The sequence below is a fragment of the Bos mutus genome, chromosome 5 (genome assembly GCF_027580195.1).
Source record: "Bos mutus isolate GX-2022 chromosome 5, NWIPB_WYAK_1.1, whole genome shotgun sequence".
Lineage (NCBI taxonomy): Eukaryota > Metazoa > Chordata > Mammalia > Artiodactyla > Bovidae > Bos > Bos mutus.
The window spans coordinates 91254126-91279969 of NC_091621.1; the positions used below are offsets into that span (position 1 = coordinate 91254126).

The 25844-nt window shown below is 41.2% G+C and overlaps 1 protein-coding gene across 2 annotated transcripts in view; it reads right to left on the reverse strand.

Annotated features, from left to right (window-relative positions):
- Nucleotides 1–25844, reverse strand: part of ITPR2 (inositol 1,4,5-trisphosphate receptor type 2) — a 584772-nt gene that overhangs the window by 18162 nt on the left and 540766 nt on the right. The window lies entirely within an intron of this gene.

Below are 25844 nucleotides of genomic sequence, written 5' to 3' on the forward strand. Positions count from 1 at the left end.
ACTTTTTGGCCAACCCACTATATCAACTTCAGGAGATGTCACCAACTGAATTCTTAGTTTACAGGGTTTATATAGGTGCCATTTTTTTTTTCATTACTGACTTTTCTTTTTTGATTTTAAAGAACCGGATGATCTGAATCTAAACATACTTCTCTTGCCATAATTGAGGAGAGTAATATCCAGAGTACATACATAAATACAGAACAACAAAGATTCAGGAAAAAAGCTTAACCTATGAACGCTGTAAACTAAAAATTCAGTTGGTGACATCTCCTTAAGCCAAGAGACTTTTAAGGTCAGGGATTTCTTTGATGTGTTGGTTAAAAAGTCTGGGGTTTTGTACAATGTTACAGAAAAATGCTGAATAGAAAGTAGTGACATAAGCAGTAAAATGTAGATCAAAGCACCTTTTTCTGATATTTTGACAGGACGCTCCAGAAACTTTGCTCAAATATCATCTCATTTCCACTGTACATGATTTAATATGAATTAAGAATAATACATTTATTTTAAAAAATAATAGTCAATTTATAAGTAGAGCTCAGGGGAAGTTTTATGGAGACACACATATAAAATGTCTATACAGAAAACCTAGAGAAAAAACACTCCCAGAAATTCTTTTACACAAGAGTCAAAGGCAACATAATAAAAAATGGAATTAAAATCTGTTTTAGTAACTCCATCTGTTACTGTTTGAACTTCACTGTCTTTCATTCCTCATATACATGTATCACGTATGTATATATATATATATGGGCTTCCCCAGTGGCTCAGCGGTAAAGAATCCGCCTGCAATGTAGCAGATGTGGGTTCGATCCCTGGGTCAGGAAGATCCCCTGAAGGAGGGTACAGCAACCCACTCTAGTATTTCTGCCTGGAGAACCCCCTGGACAGAGAGCCTGGTGGGCTACAGTCCACGGGGTCAAAAAGAGTCAGACGCAACTGCAGTGACTGAGCACCACATATGTATATACACAGCACATATAGGCTTTGTCTGAAACAAACAAAAAAATGAGTAAATCTTTGAAAAGACCACTTAAATTCCTCCTCTGGAATAAAAAAAAAAATGTCCTTTTCCCCCCCACTAAAGTAAGCTATATAATGAATTGTCACCAAATCTCAAAATCACACACAAAAGCAATAATCATCCAGCACATGGGTATCCCTGCAGGGCTTCACCTGTCATAATCTGATCAGACTGAGTCTGCAGTTGGCCAGCTCACCTGCTGACGTTCTTATACTAGCCTCTAATATTAAGACATTTTATCAAATTGTGCTTTTAACTTGCTTGGTTTATTGTAAAGTCTTTTTCCTTGTCTTCAAAATACTACCAAAGCAAAGGAAAAGAGTTAGTGGTCCTTAAGTGTGTCTGTCCTGGGCTAGCAGCATTAACATCGAATGGGAAACAGAAGTGCAGATTCTCAGGCCACAACCCAGACCTGCAGAATCAGGTGCTCTAAGGTTGGGGCCCAGTAATCTATGCTTTAACAAGCCCTCTGGGTGATGCCAATGTATACTATAGTCTGAGAATAACCACTTTAAATAATTCAAGACCTAACCAGTAATATCATCGCTAAGTACTGGATGAACCTTAACAAAAATCCTTAACTGTATTCCTGTACATATTGAGTAATCAAACAATTTGTAGGCCAAATAGGGACACATTTGGGCTTGAAAGGAGTGTTATTAAAAATTCTGCAGAGACAATGGCATAACCAGAATTGTTCCCATCAAAACTATGGTCCCTCTTGTTTCCATGAAAACGCAGACTATCATTTACAGTATCTGGACCAATCCGTTAGGAGAATGAAAGAGTTCCATATCTGGGCAGCCTGGAGATAAGAAAATTGCATTTATGAGGCTTCCCTGGCGGCTCAATGGTGAAGGATCTGCCTGCTAACAGGAGACACGGGTTTGATCCCTGGTCGGGGAAGATTCCACATGCCCCAGAGCAACTGAGCCTGTGCACCACAGCTACCGAAGCCCACGCATCTAGAGCCTGTGCTCGGCAACAAGAGACCGCATGAGAAGCCCACACACTGCAACGAAGAGCAGCCCCTGCACACTGAAACTAGAGAAAGCCTGCATGGAGCGACGAAGACCCAGCTCAGCTTAAATAAACAGAATTACATATAAAAAGACAATTGCATTTATGTATACAAGTTGCTGAAAGGATACTTGTGAGATATTATCTACCATGAAGTCATATTTAGGTCGCTTGTAAATTGCCTATAAAAGTGGGTTTTGATACATTCTCATGGGAGTTGTCCATGCCTGCCTGGCTCATTTCATTATTTCCCATTCTCTTTCTTTTTTTAAAGTGGATGGATATTAATAAGTCCCTGAAATCTCTCTTCGATGCCAATGAACTTCTAAAAAAATCCAAATTTGTTCCTTTAGTTTTCATCATCATTGGCCTATCAGTCCCTGAATTGTTTAAAAAATCTATCATGAAGAGCTTCAGCATGGTCGCAATCAAGATCTGGAGTGGCTTTTCATAGGTAAGTCTCTAAGCACAATAGAATTAAAAACAAAAACAAACAAATGGGACCTAATCAAACGTACAAGCTTTTGCACAGCAAAGGAAACCATAGCAAAATGAAAAGACAACCTATGGAATGGGAGAAATATTTACCAATGATGCAACAGACAAGAGCTTAGTCTCCAAAATACATAAACAGCTCATACAACTCAACAACAAAAAAACAAACAACCCAACTGAAAGATGGGCAGAAGACCTTAATAGACATTTTTCCAAAGAAGACATACAGATGTCCAATAGGCACATCACAAGATGGTCAACATCACTAATTATTAGAGAGATTACAGATTAAAACTATAATGAGGTACCATCTCACACCAATCAGAATGACCATCATTAAAAAAATCTACAAATAACAAATGTTGAGAAAAGGGAACCCTCCTACACTGTGGTGGGAATGTAAGTTGGTACAGCCACTATGATAAACAGTGTGAAAGTTCCTCAGAAAACTAAAAATAGAACTAGCAAATGATCCAGCAACTCCACTTACGGGCATGAGAAAAACCTATAATTCAAAAAGATACATGTACCCCTATGTTCACAGCAGCACCATTTACAATAGCCAAGATATAGAAACAACTTCAATGTCCATCAACAAATACATGGATAAAGAAGATGTGGTACCTATATAAAATGGAATCTTGCTCAACCATAAAACTAATGTCATTTACAGCTAGATGCAACTAGAGATTATCATACTGAGAGAAGAAAGTCAAAAAGAGAAAGACAACATCATATGATACCACTTTTATATGGAATCTAAAATACGGTACAAATGAAACTATCTAGAGAACAGAAACAGATTCACAGACACAGATCAGGCTGTGGTTGCCAAGGAGGAGGGAGAGGGATGGACTGGAGTTTGGGGTTGGTAGGTGCAAACTATTACATTTAGAACGGATAAACAACAAGGTCCTATTGTAACAGCACAGGGAAGTATATTCAGACTCCTGGGACAAACCATAATGGAAAAGAACATAAAAAAGAATGTATATATGTGTACAGTTGAGTCACTTTGTTGTAATACAGAAATTAGAACAAAATTGTAAATCAACTACACTTCAATAAAAAAACAGAAAATAAAAAAGATCTGGAGTGTCTATTTGGGGATAGCACAACACTGAGACCTAAAAACAAATTCAGAGTTGGGCCAAGGTGATGTGCCAGGTTGTACCAAAGAAACCTTACTCTTGGATCATTTTCATTAGCATCAATGAGCTAATATATTTTCACTAAATTTTTTGCAAAGGGCATTATATGGATTGAAGGAGGCTGAATAAAAAACTCTTGGGTCAAAACCAACACGTTTTTCTGGGATAGGGGCAAGCAGGATGTGATATCAACGTGAGACTGAACTCTAAGTTTGATGATAGCTTGAAGAGTATAGCACTGACCACCGTCTACCGGGCTCAGGGACTTAGAAGAACTGCAGGATGGTGCATAGGCTTCCAGGTGGCACTAGTGGTAAAGAACCCACCGCCAAATGCAAGAGATACAAGAGATCTGGGTTGGGAAGATCCCCTGCAGGAGGGCATGGCAACTCACTCTAGCATTCTTGACTGGAGAATCCCATGGTCAGAGGAACCTGGCAGGCTACAGTCCACAGGGTCACAAAGAGTCCGGCACGACTGAAGTGACTTAACTTCATGCACGCATGCAGGATGGCGCACAGCTTGACTTCGACTGTCAAAGCATCAACAGCTGGCCACTGGGTCCAAGACAACATAGCCCTGAATGTAGGGAGCCTAACGGCGGCAGGTGATGACACATAAGTCTGCCAGGCAGCTGCTGTTAAGTGTGACAAGAAACAAGATAATCTCAAGTGCGATGAACAAGGGAAACTTCAAATGACATAGCCGAGCTATGGGCTGCCCAGGACACAAGTGAGGCTGGCAGAAGAGTAGGGTGTACTGGAATTCCAGGGGACGGCAGCTCTTTTTCAGTAGTGACTCCCGGCTGGCTGCAATGATAAGATGCCCAGTCACAAAAGGCACAGGTCTTGGTGAACAGGAACTGCAGCCATAGTTACAGAGCAGTTGGACACAAGGCCATGTGGAAACAATCATTGATCATACAGCAGGTATTGTATGTCTGATTTCTGTACACTTTCACAAATACACTCCCCATTTTCCCAACTGAGGCTATTCAGGTTTTATTCATCTTCATGCATTCCCCCGCCTTTTTTAAATTTCTTGGCTGTACCATGCAGTATGCAGGATCCTAGTTCCCCAACCAGTGATAACACCTGTGACCCCTGCAGTGGAAGTGTGGAGTCTTAACCACTGAGCTGCCAGGAAAGTCCCCATGTTTCCACTTTTGAAACATTTCCCTAATTATTTGTTTTTATGGAACATCAATCTGACACAAGACTTAAACTGAAACAGATGCTGAAGCAACGCCTACATGTAAAAATCATTTCTGTCACATGATGGAGCCTGTGGATGAAGCACTGTGATGCCTGGTGGTGACTGGCTGCTGCACACAGGTGCTCTGTGTTGGTGAGAACTCACATGCTGTCCTGTTTTATACCGAATACTGGCTGACTTTTAAACTGTCGGGCTTCCCTTGTGGCTCAGCTGGTAAAGAATCCACCCGCAATGAGGGAGACCTGGGTTCAGTCCCTGGGTTGGGAAGATCCCCTGGAGAAGGGAAAGGCTATCCACTACAGTATTCTGGCCTGGAGAAGTCCATGGACTGTAGAGGCCATGGGGTCTCAAAGAGTTGGACATGACCGAGCAACTTTCACTTTAAACTGTCTCCTCATTCAGGTGGTGCACATCTTAAGAGTTGAAATCTTGGATGCGGCTATATGTATGTGCCTCCCACCCCTGTCCCCAGCAGTAAAGGCAATTTCTGAGCTCACATCTCTCCTCTGACTTGCTTCTACCCCTACTGCCTTCCTCCTCACTGACCACTCTCAGGCCTGTCCCTCTCCTTGGCTAGGGCCAAGTTACATACCAAAGAAAAAGACTGCTTCTGGTTGATTCCTAATGGGAGAGTCTACTCTCTTGTATAATCTGTGTGCATGCTCAATTGCTCAGTCGTGTTTGACTCTTTGCTTCCCAGGTGGCACAGTGGTGAACAACCTGCCTGCCAATGCAGGAGTTGTAAGAGATGTGGGTTCAATTCCTAGGTTGGGAAGATTCCCTGGAGGAGGAAATGGCAACCTACTCCAGTATCCTTGCCTGGAGAATCCCATGGACAGAGGAGCCTGGAGGGCTAGAGCTCCAGAGTCTACTTTCTTGGAATTTCCCAAATCATGGGAAGGTCTTTGTTATTCACAAGATCCCTGAATCAATCCTGAGTTTACGGTAATGAGTTGACTCCCAGGGGCCCCTACAAAGCCTCAAGACAGGGGCAAGGCACCAGAAAGCCCAAGCACTCCTAATTGGAGGGCTGGGACTCTGAGTCAGCCCGATCTCTGGAGAGGGGAGGGAGGCTGCAGACCAAGTTCAAGTATCCATATGTGGCCATGATTCAGTCTATCAGGCCCATGTTACGAAAGCCTACTAAAAACACTGCGCACTGAGGCCTCCTGGCTGGTGAACACACTGATGTACTGGTTAGATAATGCACTCCAGTCTATGAGGAGAGGGCACGGAAGCCCTGCGTTCCCTCCCAGACCTTGTCCAGATTTCGTCATTTTGTTGGCTCTCCTGATTTGTACCCTTTGTAATAAAACTAATCATGAATACAGTGTTTTCCTGAATGCTGTGCATTGTTTTAGTTCAGTTATTGAGCCTGAGGGGGTCATGGGTACCCTTGAACTTATATGTAGGCTGTTGGAAGTGTGGGTCCTGGGGACACCCAAAGTACAGTTGGCATCTGAAGTCCGGGCAGTCTTGATGGGGACCGTGCTCTCTAACTTAGGGGGTTTGTGCTAGCTCTGGGTGGGTACTGCCAAAAATTGGATCGCAGTGCCCTCAGATGGGATAACTGGTGTTGGAGTAGGTACCAATCCTGTTCATTGCCTCCGGTTACGGGCCATGAGGCCATTGCCTGCTGGAGGTGGCCAGAGGGGCAGGATGCCCTAGAAACGATGGCAAAGAAGCTACAGGACAAGAAGTCCAGGTAAAGTGGGCTAGCTTGGCATCGGTTTTTGCTAACTGTTGCTGATCTGAGACCCATACAGAGGGGATATTTAATGGGACTGTTTTAAAAAGAGTTACAGAAGGACAGAATACACCCAGAAACGTGCAGCTACATATATAACTGGGCTTCCCAGGCGGTGCTAGTAGTGGTAAAGACCCCACCTTCTAATGCAGAAGATCTAAGAGTTCAATCCCTGGGTCGAGAAGATCCCCTGGAGGAGGGCATGGCAACCCACTCCAGTATTCTTGCCTGGAGAATTCCATGGCCAGAGGAGCCTGGTGAGCTATAGTCCACAGAGTTGCAAAGACTTGGACACGACTGAGCAACCAAGCATGCACATACTTAGGGTATAACCACACAAGGCAGAAAGATTTATCCAGGGTGTGTTTATGGATAAAGAATAAAGCGAAAAGGATTCTTTTGGATTACGATCTTAAGTTCTCTCTTTACTCCCTACGTTCTGCCTGAGTGGTTAGGAACAGTTTGAACCTACCAACCAGCCTGTGAATGTTCTATGAATTGAACTATTAACTCTAGTGTGTGCTCCCCATTTCCTTGTCAGGAGTGAATTTGGTGCATGAGATAATTGACAATGTTGAAGCAGAAAGTGAAATCATTGATAATTTTTTAGGATAAAATTTCCTAGCAAAAACATAAACTCCTTTCCCAGCATGATCCAATCTCTGCCCTCTCCTCTCCTATACCCTTGACAGTCATCCGCTTTCCTCATTAGCTCTCGTCAAGTGGGCCACCCTGGTGTTCCTCCCTCATGCTCAGTCCATAGCTGTCAGGGACTTGCGGATTCCCAGCTCTCTCCACGGCTTGCTCACTCACTCCGGTAGAATATACCTCCATCCCTCTACTACTTCAGCTTTCTTTGCTTTTCCCCATCGGTTTAATTAAGTCTCATTTCTTTATTTTTGAATTTATTTCTTTTGCCTTAGGAGACTGATCCAAGAAAATATTGCTACAATTTATGTCCAAGAGTGTTCCGCCTATGTTCTCTCCTAGGACTTTTGTGATTTCAGATCTTACATTTAGGTAAACCATTTTGAGTGTTTTTTGTATATGGTGTAAAGGAATGTTCTAATCTCATTGTTTCACATGTAGTGGTCCAGTTTTCATGGCACCACGTGCTGAAGAGACTGACTTTTCTCCATTATATGTTCTTATCTCCTTTGTCATAGATCAGTTGACCATAGGTACATGATTTTATTTCTGGGCACTTTGTTACACTGGTCTATATGTCTGGTTTTGTACTAATACCATGCTGTTTTAATTACTGTACTTTCATTTTTAATTTTGTACTATAGTCTGAGAACTGGGAGGGTCATATCTTCAGCTTTGGAGGTATGTGGGTTTTGTGGTCCCATATAAATTTTAGGATTATTTGTTCTAGTTCTGTGAAAAATGTCCTGGGTATTTTGATATGGAATGTGTTAAATCTGTAGACTGCTTTGGGTAGTATGGCCATTTTAATAATATTAATTCTTCCAATCCAAGAGCACAGGATATCCTTCCATGACTGTGGAATCATCTTCAGTTTCCTTCATCGGGGTTTTATAGTTTTCAGAGTGTAGGTCTTTCACCTCTTTGGTTAGTTTATTCCTAGGTATAGCAATTTTTTTTTTTTGATGCAATTGTAAACATGTTTTTTAAAACTTTCTTGTTCTGATATTTAATTTTTAGTGATAGAAATGCAACATATTTCTGTATATTAATCTTGTATCTTGCAACCTTGCTGAATTCATTTATTAGTTCTAATAGTTTGGGGATGGAGGCTTTAGGGTTGTTTATATAGAGGATCATGTCACCTGCAAATAATGACAGTTTTGCCGTTGCTTTCCAATTTGGATAGCTTTTATTTCTTTTTCTTGCCTGACCGCCGTGGCTAGGACTTCCATCACTATGTTAAATAGAAGCAGTGAGAGTGGGCATTCTTGTCATGTTCCTGAATTTAGCAGGAAAGCATTCAGCTTTTCATTATTGAGTATAATGTTGGCTGTGGGTTGGCTGTAAGTGGCCTTTATTATGTTGAGATATGTGCCCTCTATACCCACTTTGATGTCAGTTTTTATCATGAATGTTGAATTCTGTCAAATGCTTTTTTTTTGCCTCTACTAAGATGATCATGTGGTTTTCCTCATCATTCCCTAATATGGCTTCCCTGACATAGTTATTTGTCAGTTTCCAGTGATAAAATGCAAATTCTAGGAGAGCAAAGATTGTCTGACTTGTTCTTAGAGCCCAGAACAGTATCTGGCACACAGCAGGCTTTCAATAGCTGCTAGCTGAATAAATGTAGAGGCTACAATGAGGATGCAGAGGAAAAAAAAGTTTTCTGCCATTGTGTCAATTTTTGCAATGTCAGGTAAGGAATATTCAGGTAAAAGGTGAAGTGGCTTCTGCCATCCTAGACTTCATGTTAACACTTACTAAGGAGAAACCACTCAAGACATTTCCCAAATGAGAGAACACTTAGATGAGCAGCGACCCAGTAAAGCAGGCTGTGACTGAAAAGGCAGGGGTTTTGGAGGCAGTCCATTTTCTTTCTGAATTCCAGCTTTTCCTCTCTCTGAAAATGGGGATAATAATACCTATCCTTTAGGACTTGTGTCAGGATTTGAAGAAATGATGTAGAAGAACTAGTGCAATGATTTTGTCTTGTGGGGAATAAGAACTAATATGTATAACACGTTTCTGGTGGGAGGAGAGTGGAATGGGAGCCAGGCAGGGCGGTGTAGGTGTAGGATGGGGCAACATATGGTTGGGGCAAAGAGGATGGAGAGAGTGGGAAGACTGACCTGTGACTGGCCTCATGAGATTATGACATCACTGAAATCAACAGATTTTAAGGGACAAGAACAAGGAGTCACTCTGACATTGAGTTTTAACATTTCCCCATGTCAAATGCTACTTGGGAGTTTCAGAAGGTTTTCCCTCCATTCTGCCCCACCCCACCATGAGTAACCTTGTGGGAAAGAAGAATCTACTCATTTGTTTCCAAATTCCCACTTACAACTTTGCCTGTATCTGCCCACTTTTAAAAATGTAAATTCCTCAAGTAACCATGGATTTCAAAATCTACTGTTTGAGACTCAGTGACACACAAAGAGAAGAGGAAGGCCACCTCAGAGTGGAAGAATTCTATTTTTTGTTTCTGTTTCTTTGCAAGGGCAACTTGTGGTCAGGCTTCCAGGGGTGGTGCGTAAACAGTCAGAGCCCATAACACTGGTGTATCCAGACTGTTACTCGGAAAGAAAGTGGTAAGACTCTGTTCCAGGGTATTTTAGCCTTTCCACTTTTTACTAAACACACTATTAATTCTCTTCCACTTTCTGCTTCTTTATTTGTCTCACCCAAGGCACAAAGAAACCCTTCTGATCAAGTTTATCTCTTCCCTTTCCCATTCTGACCTCCTTGTCATCTCTCTTCAAGGCTCACTGGAGAAAGAAGTGATGTTGACCTTTGGCTTTGCCTGGTCACAAAGCCCAGGGCCATGCTATGAATTATGTTGAAGAAGCCTGGCCCTTGGAGCCATACTTGGCTTTGCCTTAACTTTGTGCTTGAAAATGAGATTACATGAGATGTTGGCACTTTGGCCTGGTTTGTGGCATCAATACACTGCCAGTCAATGCATGCCTTCTCAACTTCTGAGCTGACAAGGCTTTTTAGTGCCCTAACAAACAGGATTTATTTGGATTAAAATTTATCACTAGGAATGGAAAACTGATAGTTTTGCCAGTGTTAACAGCCAAGACTTCCAAGGTCCTGCTGAACTTACATTTATCCTTAGTTCTCCAACAGATGATCTGCTATATCCTATACATTACACCAGGTAGATATAAATATATATATTTTCTTTCTATGACAACTTCAATGTAATTTGATTATACATCTTTGTGTGACAATTACAAATACTTTTATAAGACATTATAGTTGTCCAAATAATACATTTTTTGGAACTTGGGGTACTTACTTAGAATATAAAAGAATGTTACCAAAGAGCCTCACATTTAATTATGTTGTGCTAGGTTGAAAATTACATTATCTGTTGGAATTATAGCAACACCTATTCAACATTATTTAAGATATTTGGTTATCATTTATATCCTTGGTCATGGTCTATGTATCTTATAAAATTGAGCATAATTCCCCCACATTTCTGTCCCTCAGGGTAATCTTTGTACCCCAAGCCACTGTCTCTTAACTCTTCTTTTTAATTTTCGGAGAAAATGTGGGGAATGATTTGGTAATACAACTGTACAATGCAGATAGTATTGGTTTAGATTGTACACAATGACCAACTACTGAAAAAAAGATAATCTGTTCTGACCCAAGACAGGTAGGTGTCTTCAGATAATATGATATATAAGACCAAATTAATAAAACCAAACAAAATAGATTATTTGCTATTCATTTCATAAGGCTTCTTTCCTAAAGGAATAATCCCAGGATTTCTTTAGGTAACAACCTCCCCAAGTACACTGGAAGTATGTTTCCACTTTCAACACAAAATATTTCACTTATATGTGACATTCAAATGACGTGTCTAGGGTCAAAAATGATGGAGAGATTTTTTTTGATGTGCACCATCAGGTTAAGCAGCTAATTTAGCAAATGCTTATTTATAATGACAGCCACTGTACTGCAAAATGAAATTTTACAGGATGAAAGCAGTCAGTGCAATGTGCAGCAGAAACTTTCTACCAGCCAAATCCCACTTTTTTTTTTGAAACAAAATGTGTTAGTTTACTAACCCTACTTTTGTCATACACTGGCAACCTCTTTAATATCTAGAGACTAGATACTATAAAATTGGGACCCATTTGTAAAGTATATACATATATGTATACAGGAAAGTTAAATGAAGCACATTTAACATATGGTAAGCTGAAATGTTCTAGCACGCCAGCAAAACCTCTTTTGCAATCTTCCCTCCCACCTCCCTCAACCCAATGAAAAAGCACAGAGTACACTGTTCAGAGGGGTTTAACAATTTCATTTCCAATGACGGTATTTCCCATCAGGTTTTTAAGGCTATTTACAAGAAGCATTATTCTACCCCTTCTACTTTTACATGTATCAAGCACTTCTAAATACCTAGAAAGACTAGATGTTTCATACAAGAATTTACTTGTCCACTATGTACATAGGAACTAAAGAGCCTCTTGATGAAAGTGAAAGAGGAGAGTGAGAAGCTGGCTTAAAATTCAACATTCAAAAAACAAAGATCATGGTATCTGGTCCCATCACTTCATGGAAAATAGATGGAAACAATGGAAACAGTGACAGACTTTATTTTGGGGGGCTCCAAAATTACTGCAGATGGTGACTGCAGCCATGAAATTAAAAGACACTTGCTCCTTGGAAGAAAAGCTATGACCAACCTAGACAGCCTATTAAAAATCAGAGACATTACTTTGCCAGCAAAGGTCCATATAGTCAAGGGTATGGTTTTCCCAGTAGTCATGTATGGATGTGAGAAAGTAAAAGTTGCTCAGGTGTGTCCAGCTCTTTGTGACCCCATGGACTATACAGTCCATGGAATTCTCCAGGCTAGAATACTGGAGTGGGTACCAGTCCCTTCTCCAGAGCATCTTCTCAACCCAGGGATCAAACCCAGGTCTCCCACATTGTGGGTGGATTCTTTACCAGTTGAGCCACCAGGGAAGTGATATGAGATGAGATGTGAGATGTGAGGATGGATGTGAGGACTGGACCATAAAGAAAGCTGAGCACCAAAGAATTGATGCTTTTGAATTGTGGTGTTGAGAAGACTCTTGAGAGTCCCTTGGATTGCAAGGAGATCAAATTAATAAATTCTAAAGGAAATCAATCCTGAATATGCATTGGAAGGACTGATGCTAAAGCTGAAGCTCTAATACTTTGGCCACCTTATGCAAAGAGCTGACACATTAGAAAAGACCCTGATGCTGGGAAAGATGGAAGGCAGGAGGAGAGGGGATGACAGAGGACAAAATGGCATTACTGACTCGAAGGACATGAGTTTGAGCAAGCTCTGGGAGATGGTGAGGGACAGGGAAGTTTGGCATGCTGCAGTCCATGAGGTCACCAAGACTTGAACATGACTGAGCGAATGAACAACATGTACACAGCACTGTTAAATAAAATTGTACAGTGTAACAATGGCTATAATCTGAGGCATCTTCTAAATACGAACATTTTGGCCTGAACCATTTCCTCCCTTGCTTCCTTGTAGCCACCACCAATCTACTTTGCTGTGTATAAAGTGTATATAATGGACAAATGAGTCCTAATTTACAACAGCTAGTCTGTCTATATGTTAAAGAGGTTGCCGGAGTGACAAAAACAGAGTTAGTAAATAATACATCTTGTACATTTTGTGTTAACAGTTTCTAGGAAAGACTGTCTTCTGAAAATTTGAGCATTATAGTCCTCTGGGTTGGTGGAGGGGGGGACAGAAGAGAAGAGTCTTAGGCTATGAAGACACTTTCAGATTATAATTGGTACATGTGTGCAGTTTATTCAAGATTGCTCTGTATATCAGATCAGATCAGATCAGTTGTTCAGCTGTGTCCGACTCTTTGCGACCCCATGAATCACAGCACGTCAGGCCTCCCTGTCCATCACCAACTCCCGGAGTTCACTGAGACTCACGTCCATCGAGTCAGTGATGCAATCTAGCCATCTCATCCTCTGTCGTCCTCTTCTCCTCCTGCCCCCAATCCCTCCCAGCATCAGAGTCTTTTCCAATGAGTCAACTCTTCGCATGAGGTGGCCAAAGTACTGAAGTTTCAGCTTTAGCATCATTCCTTCCAAAGAAATCCCAGGGCTGATCTCCTTCAGAATGGACTGGCTGGATCTCCTTGCAGTCCAAGGGACTCTCAAGAGTCTTCTCCAACACCACAGTTCAAAAGCATCAATTCTTCGGTGCTGAGCCTTCTTCACAGTCCAACTCTCACATCCATACATGACTACAGGAAAAACCATGGCCTTGACTAGATGAAACTTTGTTGGCAAAGTAATGTCTCTGCTTTTCAATCTGCTATCTAGGTTGGTCATAACTTTCCTTCCAAGGAGTAAGCGTCTTTTAATTTCATGGCTGCAGTCACCATCTGTAGTGATTTTGGAGCCCAGAAAAATAAAGTATGACACTGTTTCCACTGTTTCCCCATCTATTTCCCATGAAGTGGTGGGACCGGATGCCATGATCTTCGTTTTCTGAATGTCGAGCTTTAAGCTCTGTATATAGTGGAAAAATTAAGTCCTTATTTGAAACATCTAGTCCATCTATAGACGTTTAGAAGTGTCCGAAGTATGTCAAATGTAGAGGTAGTGAAATATCACTTTGTAAATATCTTTTTGCTTAACTTTATAGGAAGTACTGTCTTTGGGAATGTTAAATGTTAAACTATCTCTGTGAGTAGTATACTATTGTCTATACTTGTTTAGTGGTTTGGAGGAGGTGGGGGCGGGGGAAGAATTGCAAAAGGTAATATGCTAGTACATTTGCACCTGGACATTTTCAGACAAAACCATTTTTGTATGTTATGTGCATTTTGTTTTGTTGTGTATATAGTGTATATAATGGACAAATGAGTCCTAATTTTGTGCCATGTAGTCTCCAGATGTTAAAGAGGTTGCCAGTATATGACAAAGTAGTTAGTAAAATTAGCACATTTTTGCACACTTTGTGTTGAAATTCATAGGAATGCCTGTCTTCTGGAAATGATTTTTGGATATGAATTTGTTCAACCACCTCTAAGCGTTACAAATCCCTTTTTAAATACAGCATCTCCTGTGCTATTTGCTGCCTGAGTCATAGCATCCCCATCTTATCACACAGAATCCCATTATAATAAATAAGCTTGTGATGGGTGGAACAAGGCAGTGAGATGTTTCTAATACGCCCCACTTCCAAGTGGCCTGGGATCCTGCAGATGAAGGCATTGCATTTCCAGCAAGGCTCTCGGCTGCGGTCAGAGTGCTGAAGCACCATCACACAGGCTGAGTCCCATGCAGCCTTGCGCGACAGTGGATAGAGCGGGGTGCCTGTCACCTGCTCCAGTTCAACAGCCCTGGACAGGCTCTCTCTCAGAGCTGGTCACTGGGAATATATCTCCAGCCTGAGCTGGAGGTCAAACCCAGAGCTCACAAGGATGTGGTCTCTCTCTCTCAAAAACAAAGCAACTTATATAGTGCTTTCGTAGCCTAAATGTCAACACAACATTTTAGAGAACAAGTTTTCTCATCCTTTCCTGATGTCACCTGCACCTGATGACCCCTCAGGCATTTCTCTGGTTAGTGTCTGGCACACAAGCCCAACAGGCATTCAGATATTTGGGGCTAGATACACACGTGAAGAATGTGGGAAGAAGTCTGACTATCATCACTCCCTCACCTTCACAGATCATAGTCTTGTTGTGGTGAAGGGGCTTATGTAACTCGATGAAGCTATGAGCCAGGCTGTGCAGGGCAACCCAAGACAGACGGGTCATGGTGGAGAGTTCTGACAAAACGTGGTCCGCAGGAGGAAGAAATGCAAATTACTCCAGTATTCTTGCCACGAGAACCCCATGAACAGTATGAACATGCAAAAAGATATGACACCAGAAGATGAGCCCCCCAGGTCAGAAGGTGTCCAATATGCTACTGGGGAAGAGCAGAGAGCAATTACTAATAGCTCCAGAAAGAATGAAGCGTTTGGGCCAAAGCGGAAACGACGCTCAATCGTGGATGCGTCTGGTGGTGAAAGTAAAACCGGATGCTGTAAGAACAATATGGCATACATGAATTTGAACAAACTTCGGGAGACAGTGAACAACAGAGGAGCCTGGTGTGCTGCAGTCCATGGGGCTGCAAAATGTCAGACACGACTTGGCAACTGAACAACAACAACTCTACTTGCTATTTTTACTTAGTCGCTGATTATTTATATTTTTACTTGGTGTCTCATCAGACCCTTTTTCTCTACTACAGTACTGCCAGGACTCCTTTAAACCATCATAATAAATTCTTCTCCTGCTTAAACACCATCATTTTCTAACCTATTGCAGTGAAACTTTTTGGTTTCTTGATGTAACATTAAAGCTCAACTACTAGAGATGTCCCTGGTGGTCCAGTGGTTAAAAACCTGTCTTCCGATGCAGAGGACATGGCTGATTGGGAACTAAGACCCCACATGGCTCAGAGTAGCTAAGCCCATGCACCAAAACTAGAGAGCTTGTACTCTACAGCCTCTAGAGAAAGCCCTGCCCTGCAATGCAAGTGAAGACCCAGTGGAGCAAAAAAAAAAAAAGAACCCAACTACTAGGCAGCTATTTTTCCTGGTCCTAGTCAGCACCATACTATAGTCGAAAGAAGGCATAAGTGGGAAACAAAAGATAGGGAACATACTGGCAGCCAATCTTGGGTGAATACTTTTGTTTGCTGATCCTCTCTTGGAAGAGGAACTCCTGAGTTGGCCTGGAAAGTTGGACTAGTTATCGCAGACCTTAGATTCTCTAAGCTTATGCTTTATCATATCAACTCCTACTTAGGATTGTGGGCAAAATATTGGTACAGATCTGAAAGGAAAAGTGAAGGGGAAACCACTAAAAACATTATTAAAATTGGTACTACTTCAATCACATAATACTTTACATAGTTCACTGCTTTAAATAGTTGTTTTAAATAGTTCACATGAACTCTGTGAAGGGCACCCCAAGACAAAACTAAAAGGAAACTAAGGCTCACCATTGTCATTGCTTAACCAGTGTCACACGAATGATGAATAAGTCAGAACTAGAATATAGACTTTTGATTCTCAGGGCCCCAAGACCCTTTCTCTGGGGATCATGAGATATTAGAATCCTTTTCATGATCTTATCCTACAAATTGCTCTAAGTATGCAGGTGCCTCTCAAATGCTTGAAGTCAGACTTAAAAACTAAGTTGCAATAAATGAAATTTGTACTCTGACAACTTAAGGATAACATGTCCTCCAGAACAAAGTTAAGACCCACTGTTAATGAATCAATGAAATTAACTCATCTAAAGGCAACTTTGTCTACTGCCAGGAAAAAAGTTAGCTTGGGACAAAGTGGGCAGAAAGCATCACAGTTGGCTTGTGTGCCACTCACTCACCTAGGCTCCATGTGGTCCATGGAAGAGGAAACGAGAGGAGCAGGAATAATAATAACTTAGAATGAAAAATGTGATGGTCTGGGTCCTGTCACATTTACATTCATTATTTCACTGCAGTTAAAAGCAACTCCAGCACTCCCCTGGTGGTCCACTGGTTGAGAATCTGTCTGCCAATGCAGGAGACATGGGTGCAATCCCTGGTATGGGAAGATTTCACGTGCCTTGGAGCAACTGAGCCCATGTGCTGCAACTACTGAAGCCCGGGCACCCTAGAGCCTGAGACCCGAAACAAAAGAAGCCACCTCAGTGAGAAGCCGCTGCACCACAACTAGAGAGAAGCTCTCACTCACTGCAGCCAGAGGAAGTCCACGTGCAGCAACAAAGACCCAGAGCAGACACAGATAGATAAATAAATAAAAGGAACTCCGCTGCCCTCGCTCTTTTCCCTTCTCTGCTTACTTTTTCCCTGTGGCATCCATCACCATCTAGCATACTGTGATATTTATTGATGTTGTTGATGGCCTGCTGTTAGAGCATACATTTCATGAACGTAGGGGTTTTCCTCTGTTTCGTTTACTGCTGCTTCCCCAGTGCCTAAAATAATGCTCAGTTCCTTATAAGTACTAATAAATACTTGGTAATGAATAAACGAATGAATGACTTTGATAACCCTAAGGTAGGCACTGGTTCTCTCTCATTTCACAGAGAAGCAGACTCTTACACAGAGTAATTACTTCCCAAGGTCACAGAGCGAGTAGGTGGTAAAGCCAGGACTCACCCGTGGGACTCCAGCTCTCATTTACAATCCAGTCTACAGCTGCATGCAGCGATGAGGCTGGATCAGTTTATCTCAGTCTGACCCACTAAACATTCAAATCATGCATCCAACTAGCTCCCTTTGCTCTGAACCTCTGCTCATTAAGCAACCTTCAGATTACAATCTGACTTCTCAGGGAGAAAAAAAAAAAAATACACTGACCGGCTAGTATGTGTACCTGTTCTGTTTGGAAATTATAATTTATCTTGTTAAATCAATGCCTAGGTGTTCTGATTTCTCTACAGCTCTGTCTTTGGACTCTGATTAGTGCATTCCCAGCCCAATTCATTCTGTGTGTCCTGATGGCATTGAGGATCTGAGGCTGGGAAGTTGAGCACAGGATCTAGAACTTTTATCACATGGGAAAGGACCTGTGTGGAGCTCTGTCCCTGAGACACCATCTGGTGACCTGCTGTAGGTCAACCTCTCCAGGTGGTGGCCCCACATCACTGCATTCACATTTGATCTGGGATAAAGCATTTTCAGCAAAGAAGTAGTCTATCTACAGTTATCTGATATAATTTGGGAATGACAGCAATGAATAGGAATCATGAAAGGACGCTTACTGATCTCAAGCTAAGAGTACAAAAGCAAGCCACAACTTTACTGCAGTTTCTTAGCAAGGGTAAGGCAATGGCAACCCACTCCAGTACTCTTGCCTGGAAAATCCCATGGACGGAGGAGCCTGGTGGGCTGCAGTCCATGCGGTCGCTAAGAGTCGGAAACAACTGAGTAACTTCACTTTCACTTTTCATTTTCAGGCACTGGAGAAGGAAATGGCAACCCACTCCAGTGTTCTTGCCTGGAGAATCCCAAGGACGGGGTAGACTGGTGGGCTGCCGTCTATGGGGTCGCACAGCGTCGGACACGCTGAAGCGACTTAACAGCAGAAACAGTTAACAGCAAGGTTAAACTGGAAACTCTAAGGAAGTCATACAATTTTCATGCTTAAACACAAAGGACTTCAGGAAAGGAAAATGAACAATGTCACTATATATAGAATGTAAATTAAATTTAAAGCTCAGTAATTCCCGTAGCCTGAGTACCTAACAATATTTTTATTATAAGAGTAAGACATTGTACATTCCCCAATCATGCAAGGATTCAGGTAACGACTCCTACAACTTTAATTACAGGAACCATTTTTTAAAATGAATCTGTTTCATTTTTCTTGACATACTGCATCTCCAGACTTAAGATATGGGAATTCAGAGGTAATAGATAAGAATTTTCATTAAGCACATATGACATTCTTGAAACATAAGACTGTTCATGCCTGTTTACCATTATATACATATATGAGTTGCAGCTTTAAACCCTAAAATAAATGAGTTCATCTGTGCATTTATTCTAGAAAGTGAGAAGCAGCCAGTCCAGGTTCGATGCACGATACTGGATGCTTGGGGCTAGTGCACTGGGACGACCCAGAGGGATGGTATGGGGAGGGAGGAGGGTTCAGGATGGGGAACACTTGTATACCTGTGGCGGATTCATTTTGATATTTGGCAAAACTAATACAATTATGTAAAGTTTAAAAATAAAATAAAATTAGAAAAAAAAAAAAGAAGTTCTCTAGGGAAAATAAATTGCGAAAAATATTTACCTACTACTTAAAGGAAAAAATCGTTTTAATTAAAAGGGAAATCTATCACCTAAAGAGTTTAATAAATAAACTTAAAAAACACTTCGTCTGATTCAGATGATGTTAAGTGATGAGGGCAGATGAAGACAGAGCACTGAAGGACTGATGCTTTTGAATTGTGCTGGAGAAGGCACAAGAGTTCCTTGGACAGCAAGATCTGAAACCAGTCAATCTTAAAGAAAATCAACCCTGGGAAAAAAAAAAAATCAACCCTGAATACTCATTGGAAGGATTGATGCTGAAGCTGAACCTTCAGTACTTTGGTCACCTGATGCAAATGGCCAACTCATTGGAAAAGACCCTGATGCTGGGAAAGACTGAAGGCAAAAGGAGATGAGGGTGACACAGTATAAGACGGCTGGATGGCATCACCAATCAATGGACATGAATCTGGGCCAACTCTGCGAGATGGTGAGGGACAGGGAGGCCTGGTGTGATGCAGTCCATGGGGTAGCAAATAGTTGGACACGACTTGGCAACTGGACAACCGCAACAAGGAGTACAGGTACAGGAGTGAGCGGGCAAGAGGAAATCTTCCACAGACACTGGGCCCATGCTGTTGCCTGCATAGAAACCATTTCGGAGTGGAGTGTTTTTAGGTAATATTGCATTATTCTTGCACGTTATCCAATGTACCATGAAAACTACAAATTATATTAAACTAGAAAATAAAAATAATAGAGGATTTCTTTAAAAAGACATCAGAAGAGAAATCTATTTTAAATTAATTACCAGTTAAATATCTTCTTTCTGCCTGCTGACAAGTTTTCAGTATTCATGCAACAGTTGTTCTTATTTTCCTACATTCGTTGGACTTTTATGTAATGCTTTAGTCTGCTTTCCTTGTTCTCTTTGCAAACTTTAAAGACATTGTCTGTGTGATGCAGAAAATGTAGTTTCTGCTGGTTTAATGGCTAATTACAGCAACAAGCAAGGAAACAGGAAAATCAAACTAAACTGCAAATAAGTCATGAAAGGCTTTGTGAGCGCTAACTACAATTTCACACCCGGTTGCAAATGTTTTACACTCTGTTTTTAAATAAAGCCTTTGCCGACGATTCTTTTTGTTAATTTTAGTTTGATATTTCTATGTTTATTAGGTACCAGGGTTTCACAGAAAGTGGCTTTGGATTGTGCTTATGCTTTTCGTTAGCAAGGATGTCTTTATCAGGATCCACTCAACTACAGTCCTATCTCTGCTCTATCTCCAAAATAAGATGCATTCTTCTTCTGGTGTTGGACTAATTCAAATACTATCTACGGTGTTCTTCTCCACTATTGTTTCAGAATTTCTTCGGCTAAGAATACTAAAGAAAAATGCAAGTTTCTACAAGACTGTCCCTCCTCTTTTGCACACCCCTATTTACATTCATGGCAGGAGGGAAGCATGCATTTATCTGGGAGGGTGTATTTTACTTGAATGTTTCCTTTTGAGAAACAGCAATAAAAACAATCTATTGAATAGTCACTTCTGGAAAGGATACCCATATTGACAGTTGCCATAACCATAAGGAAAGAAAAGTCATTTTGCAAGAATGCATTTTCTAGCTCTATAAAGTCAACACTCTGACTATTTTCTCACAGTGAATACAAAATAGCAATGGAAACTTATCCATATATCATTTTAAACTAGAACTGATTAAAACATTAAAAACATGGATAGTTAACTGTGGGCATTAAAAATTATTAAAAATATCAACTTCAAAATCTCCTCCAAATCCCCAAACTATAATGCAATTCTTGATCTGCTTTGTGGAATGGCTGTAGAGGCATCTATTATACACAGACAGGTTGTACCTAATTTACAACACTAGATATATACTTTTATATCTGAAGGCCTTTTGAGGCAATTGTGTAAAATACTATAACAAGGATTGTTGGAAATATTGAAAGATTTCATACTGTAAAAATGACATCAATGTCATTTTAAATTTAACAAAATGGTCCCTTACTTTTGCATATACATTTTAACCATCTTCTTCACAAACTTCTTCAATAAATATCTTCAATAAACACTGCACAAAAATAGCATTTCACACTTTGTGCCATAGATGCAATTTGCCAACTGATTGATTTCCTTCTGTGTAGCTCACCTGGCTTCTACATATTATATATTTTCTCCTTTATTAAAGATGATGTAATCTTAGCTTCTATCACATTTACATCCACAAAGCCTACTGAGAGAGATGCAAAGATGAAGATGGGAAAGGGGAGGATCTCACAAAGCAGGTTTGCAACCAAATATAAAAATCTGATAAAAACTCATAATGCAGATGCAGAAGAGTGATAAAACAATATTATAAAAAAAGAAGAAATCTGAACCAAACTAAGACACATACCTGGAAAAAATTATGAATGAGCAGTAGGAAATCAATTATTTATTCTGAAAAGATAATGTAGTATGATTTGATCAGATCAAATAATTTATGTACTGCCAGATGGAGAAATTGCATTCACATGTGTTAGCCCATGTTTCTATCACTGTTTATATCTAGACAGTGCCTTGTCTTTCTCTGATGATATAAACTAATTTCTATTCCTTCTTAGGCAGTGCTTCATCTGAGAAACAGTAAGAGAGAAAACAGATGCTGACATGGGCACTGAGCTAAATCTGACTCCACCTTCAGCTACATTTTTGCTGCCATTTCTCTGCACAGACCAGAATTATCCATGATAATCATAACCATGATTAGAAATTAAGCTTTTAAGTGACTGTTTACAAACTACAAAGAAAATTTAGTTGGGGCTATAGGACTGCTTGGTGACTGTCTGAATGAGCAGACCCTAATGAGAAAGAGAGCACCACTGCTTTTCTTCCATGTTTGCTGTATGATTCACTGATCCACCTCTGGAGTCCACGTCTCTCAAGACCTGTGGCTTTGTTTATAAAACCAAAGCATATCAGGGCTTGAAGCTTTTCTGATAGACTTAATTCAGTTCAGTTCAGTTCAGTCGCTCAGTCGTGTCCGACTCTTTGCGACCCCACAGGCAGCATGCCAGGCCTCCCTGTCCATCACCAACTCCCGGATCCACTCAACTACAAACCCATGTCCATTGCGTCAGTGATGCCATCCAACCATCTCATCCTCTGTCATCCCCTTCTCCTCCTGCCCTCAATCCCTCCCAGCATCAGGGTCTTTTCAAATGAGTCAGCTCTTCGCATCCAGTGGACAAATATTGGAGTTTCAGCTTCACATCAGTCTCTCCAATGAACACCCGGGACTGATCTCCTTTAGGATGGACTGGTTGGATCTCCTTGCAGTCCAAGGGACTCTCAAGAGTCTTCTCCAACACCACAGTTCAAAAGCATCAATTCTTCGGTGCTCAGCTTTCTTCACAGTCCAACTCTCACATCCATAAATGACCACTGGAAAAACCACAGCCTTGACTAGACTGACCTTTGTTGGCAAAGTAATGTCTCTGCTTTTCAATCTGCTATCTAGGTTGGTCATAACTTTCCTTCCAAGGAGTAAGCATCTTTTAATTTCATGGCTCAATCACCATCTGCAGTGATTTTGGAGCCCAGAAAAATAATGTCAGCCACTGTTTCTACCGTTTCCCCATCTATTTGCCATGAAGTGATGGGACCAGATGCCATGATCTTAGTTTTCTGAATGTTGATTTTTAAGCCAACTTTTTCACTCTCCTCTTTCACTTTCATCAAGAGGCTCTTTAGTTCTTCTTCACTTTCTGCCATAAGGGTGGTGTCATCTGCATATCTGAGGTGATTGATATTTCTCCCGGCATCTTGATTGCAGCTTGTGCTTCTTCCAGTCCAGCGTTTCTCATGATGTACTCTGCATATAAGTTAAATAAGCAGGGTGACAATATACAGCCATGTCCAGTTCTAACTGTTGCTTCTTGACCTGCATATAGGTTTCTCAAGAGGCAGGTCAGGTGGTCTGGTATTCCCATCTCTTCAGAATTTTCCACAGTTTATTGTGATCCACACAGTCAAAGGCTTTGGCATAGTCAATAAAGCAGAAATAGATGTTTTTCTGGAACTCTCTTGCTTTTTCCATGATCCAGCGGATGTTGGCAATTTGATCTCTGGTTCCTCTGCCTTTTCTAAAACCAGCTTAAACATCAGGAAGTTCACGGTTCACATATTGCTGAAGCCTGGCTTGGAGAATTTTGAGCATTACTTTACTAGCCTGTGAGATGAGTGCAATTATGCAGTAGTTTGAGCATTCTTTGGCATTGCCTTTCTTTGGGATTGGAATGAAAACTGACCTTTTCCAGTCCTGTGGCCACTGCTGAGTTTTCCAAATTTGCTGACATATTGAGTACAGCACTTTCACAGCATCATCTTTCAGGATTTGGAATAGCTCAACTGGAATTCTATCACTATCACCTCCACTAGCTTTGTTCATAGTTATGCTTCCTAAGGCCCACCTGACTCCACATTCCAGGATGTCCGGCTCTCGGTGAGTGTGAGTGGTCACACTTTCGTGATTATCTGGGTCATGAAGATCTTTTTTGTACAGTTCTTCTGTGTATTCTTGCCACCTCTTCTTAATATCTTCTGTTTCTGTTAGGTCCATACCATTTCTATCCTTTATTGAGCCCATCTTTGCATGAAATGTTCCCTTGGTATCTCTAATTTTCTTGAAGAGATCTCTGCTGCTGCTGCTGCTAAGTCGCTTCAGTTGTGTCCAACGCTGTACAATCCCATAGAGGGCAGCCCACCAGGCTCTCCCGTCCCTGGGATTCTCCAGGCAAGAACACTGGAGTGGGTTGCCATTTCCTTCTTCAATGTATGAAAGTGGAAAGTGAAAGTGAAGTCGCTCAGTCGTGTCCGACTCTTAGCGACCCTATGGAGTGCAGCCTACCATGCTCCTCCGTCCACGAGATTTTCCAGGTAAGAATACTGGAGTGGCTTGCCATTGCCTTCTCCATGAAGAGGTCTCTAGTCTTTCCCATTCTAGTGTTTTCCTCTATTTCTTTGCATTGATCCCTGAAGAAGCCTTTCTTATCTCTCCTTGCTATTCTTTGGAACTCTGCATTCAGATGCTTGTATCTTTCCTTTTCTCCTTTGCTTTTTGCTTCTCTTCTTTTCACAGCTATTTGTAAGGCCTCCTCAGACAACCATTTTGCTCTTTCGCATTTCTTTTTCTTGGGGACGGTCTTGCTCCCTGTCTCCTGTACAACGTCATGCACCTCTGTCCATAGTTCATCAGCACTCTATCACCCTCTTGATTTTCATACAGGGAAGCAAGAGGAGGTCAAGCAAAATGGCCAAGATCTCTCATGTCTCTTAGTTTCCAATTCAGTCTTCTGTGTCTACTTGGTGTATTTTAGACTTGTTGAACCCTCTGATCCAAGGTTCCACTTGAATGTGTGTATACTGGGAAGTACTAGGAGAGAGTAGTTTCCTAATTATGAAAGGTCTTCAAACACAGTTTTAAGTGTTAAGGTAGATAATAGTTTGTGTTTTTTTTTTTTTTTTTTTTTTTAACAGATGAGGACACTGAGGCAGAGGGGCTAAGCAAACTGTCCAAAGTCACACAGCTAGGAAGCAGCCAAACTAGGATGTGAACTCAGTCTAATCCCTATACACTTCTTACTGTCCCATTTTGCTCACCAACCATCATCTGCACTATTAGGAAGCTAAGCTAAGCCACTAGAGATATATCATCATTTATTTCTTATTCATTTGTTTGTTCATTCAGTCATCCATTCATTCAGCAAGTACTCACTGAGCACCTACTATGTGCTAGCCATGGCTTTGAGTCCTGTTAATATAGCAATGACCAAAAACGTTGTCGCCTTAGTGCAGATTATGTTATTTATGTATGTACAAGGAAGTCATGCAGTTAAAAAATAAACATACAATACAATGTCAGGTTGTAATAGTGTTTGAGAGGAGTCAGTAAGAAGGGTACGAGGATTAAGAATGATTTAGTCAGGAGAAGTGACTCTTTTTGAAAAGGTGACCAAAGACAGACTCTCTGAGATGCTGACATTTAAGCAGAAACATGCAGGATATGAAAGAACAAGTGGCATGCTGCAGGCCAAGGAAAAAAACGAATACAAAAGGCCTCAGGTAGAAACAGGCTTGGCGTATTGTGGGAAGAGCAAGGTCAGACAGGCTGGAGCCAAGGGATGAGAGAGAGGCAGTGGATGGCAGGTGTCAGAGGGTATGGGCCTGAAAACAAGTTTGAATTGCATTCTGTGTACTTTAGAAAGCCAGTGGATGGTTCTGAGCAGGTGAGTGACATACTCTGATTTACAGTTTAAAAATCATCACCTTGCTCTCCAAGGAATAATCAGTAAAGGGGCAAGTGTGGAAGCAGAAGTTCAGAGGCACCTGCAATAGTCTAAGTGGCAGCTGAGGGTTAGAGCTTTGGCAATAGTAGATTCGTATCTATTTCACCAGAGAGAGTAGATGAAATATTTTGATGGAGCGTGGAGAAACGAATGGCAACCCACTCCAGAATTCTTTTTTTTGGGGGGTGGGGTGGGGTTAACAGGTATATTTTATTTTATTTTTAATTTATTTATTTATTCTAATTGGAGGCTAATTACTTTACAATATTGTGGTGGTTTTTGCCATACATTCACATGAATCAGCCACGGGTGTACATGTGTTCCCCATCCTGAACCCCCTCCCACCTCCCTCCCCATCCCATCCCTCAGGGT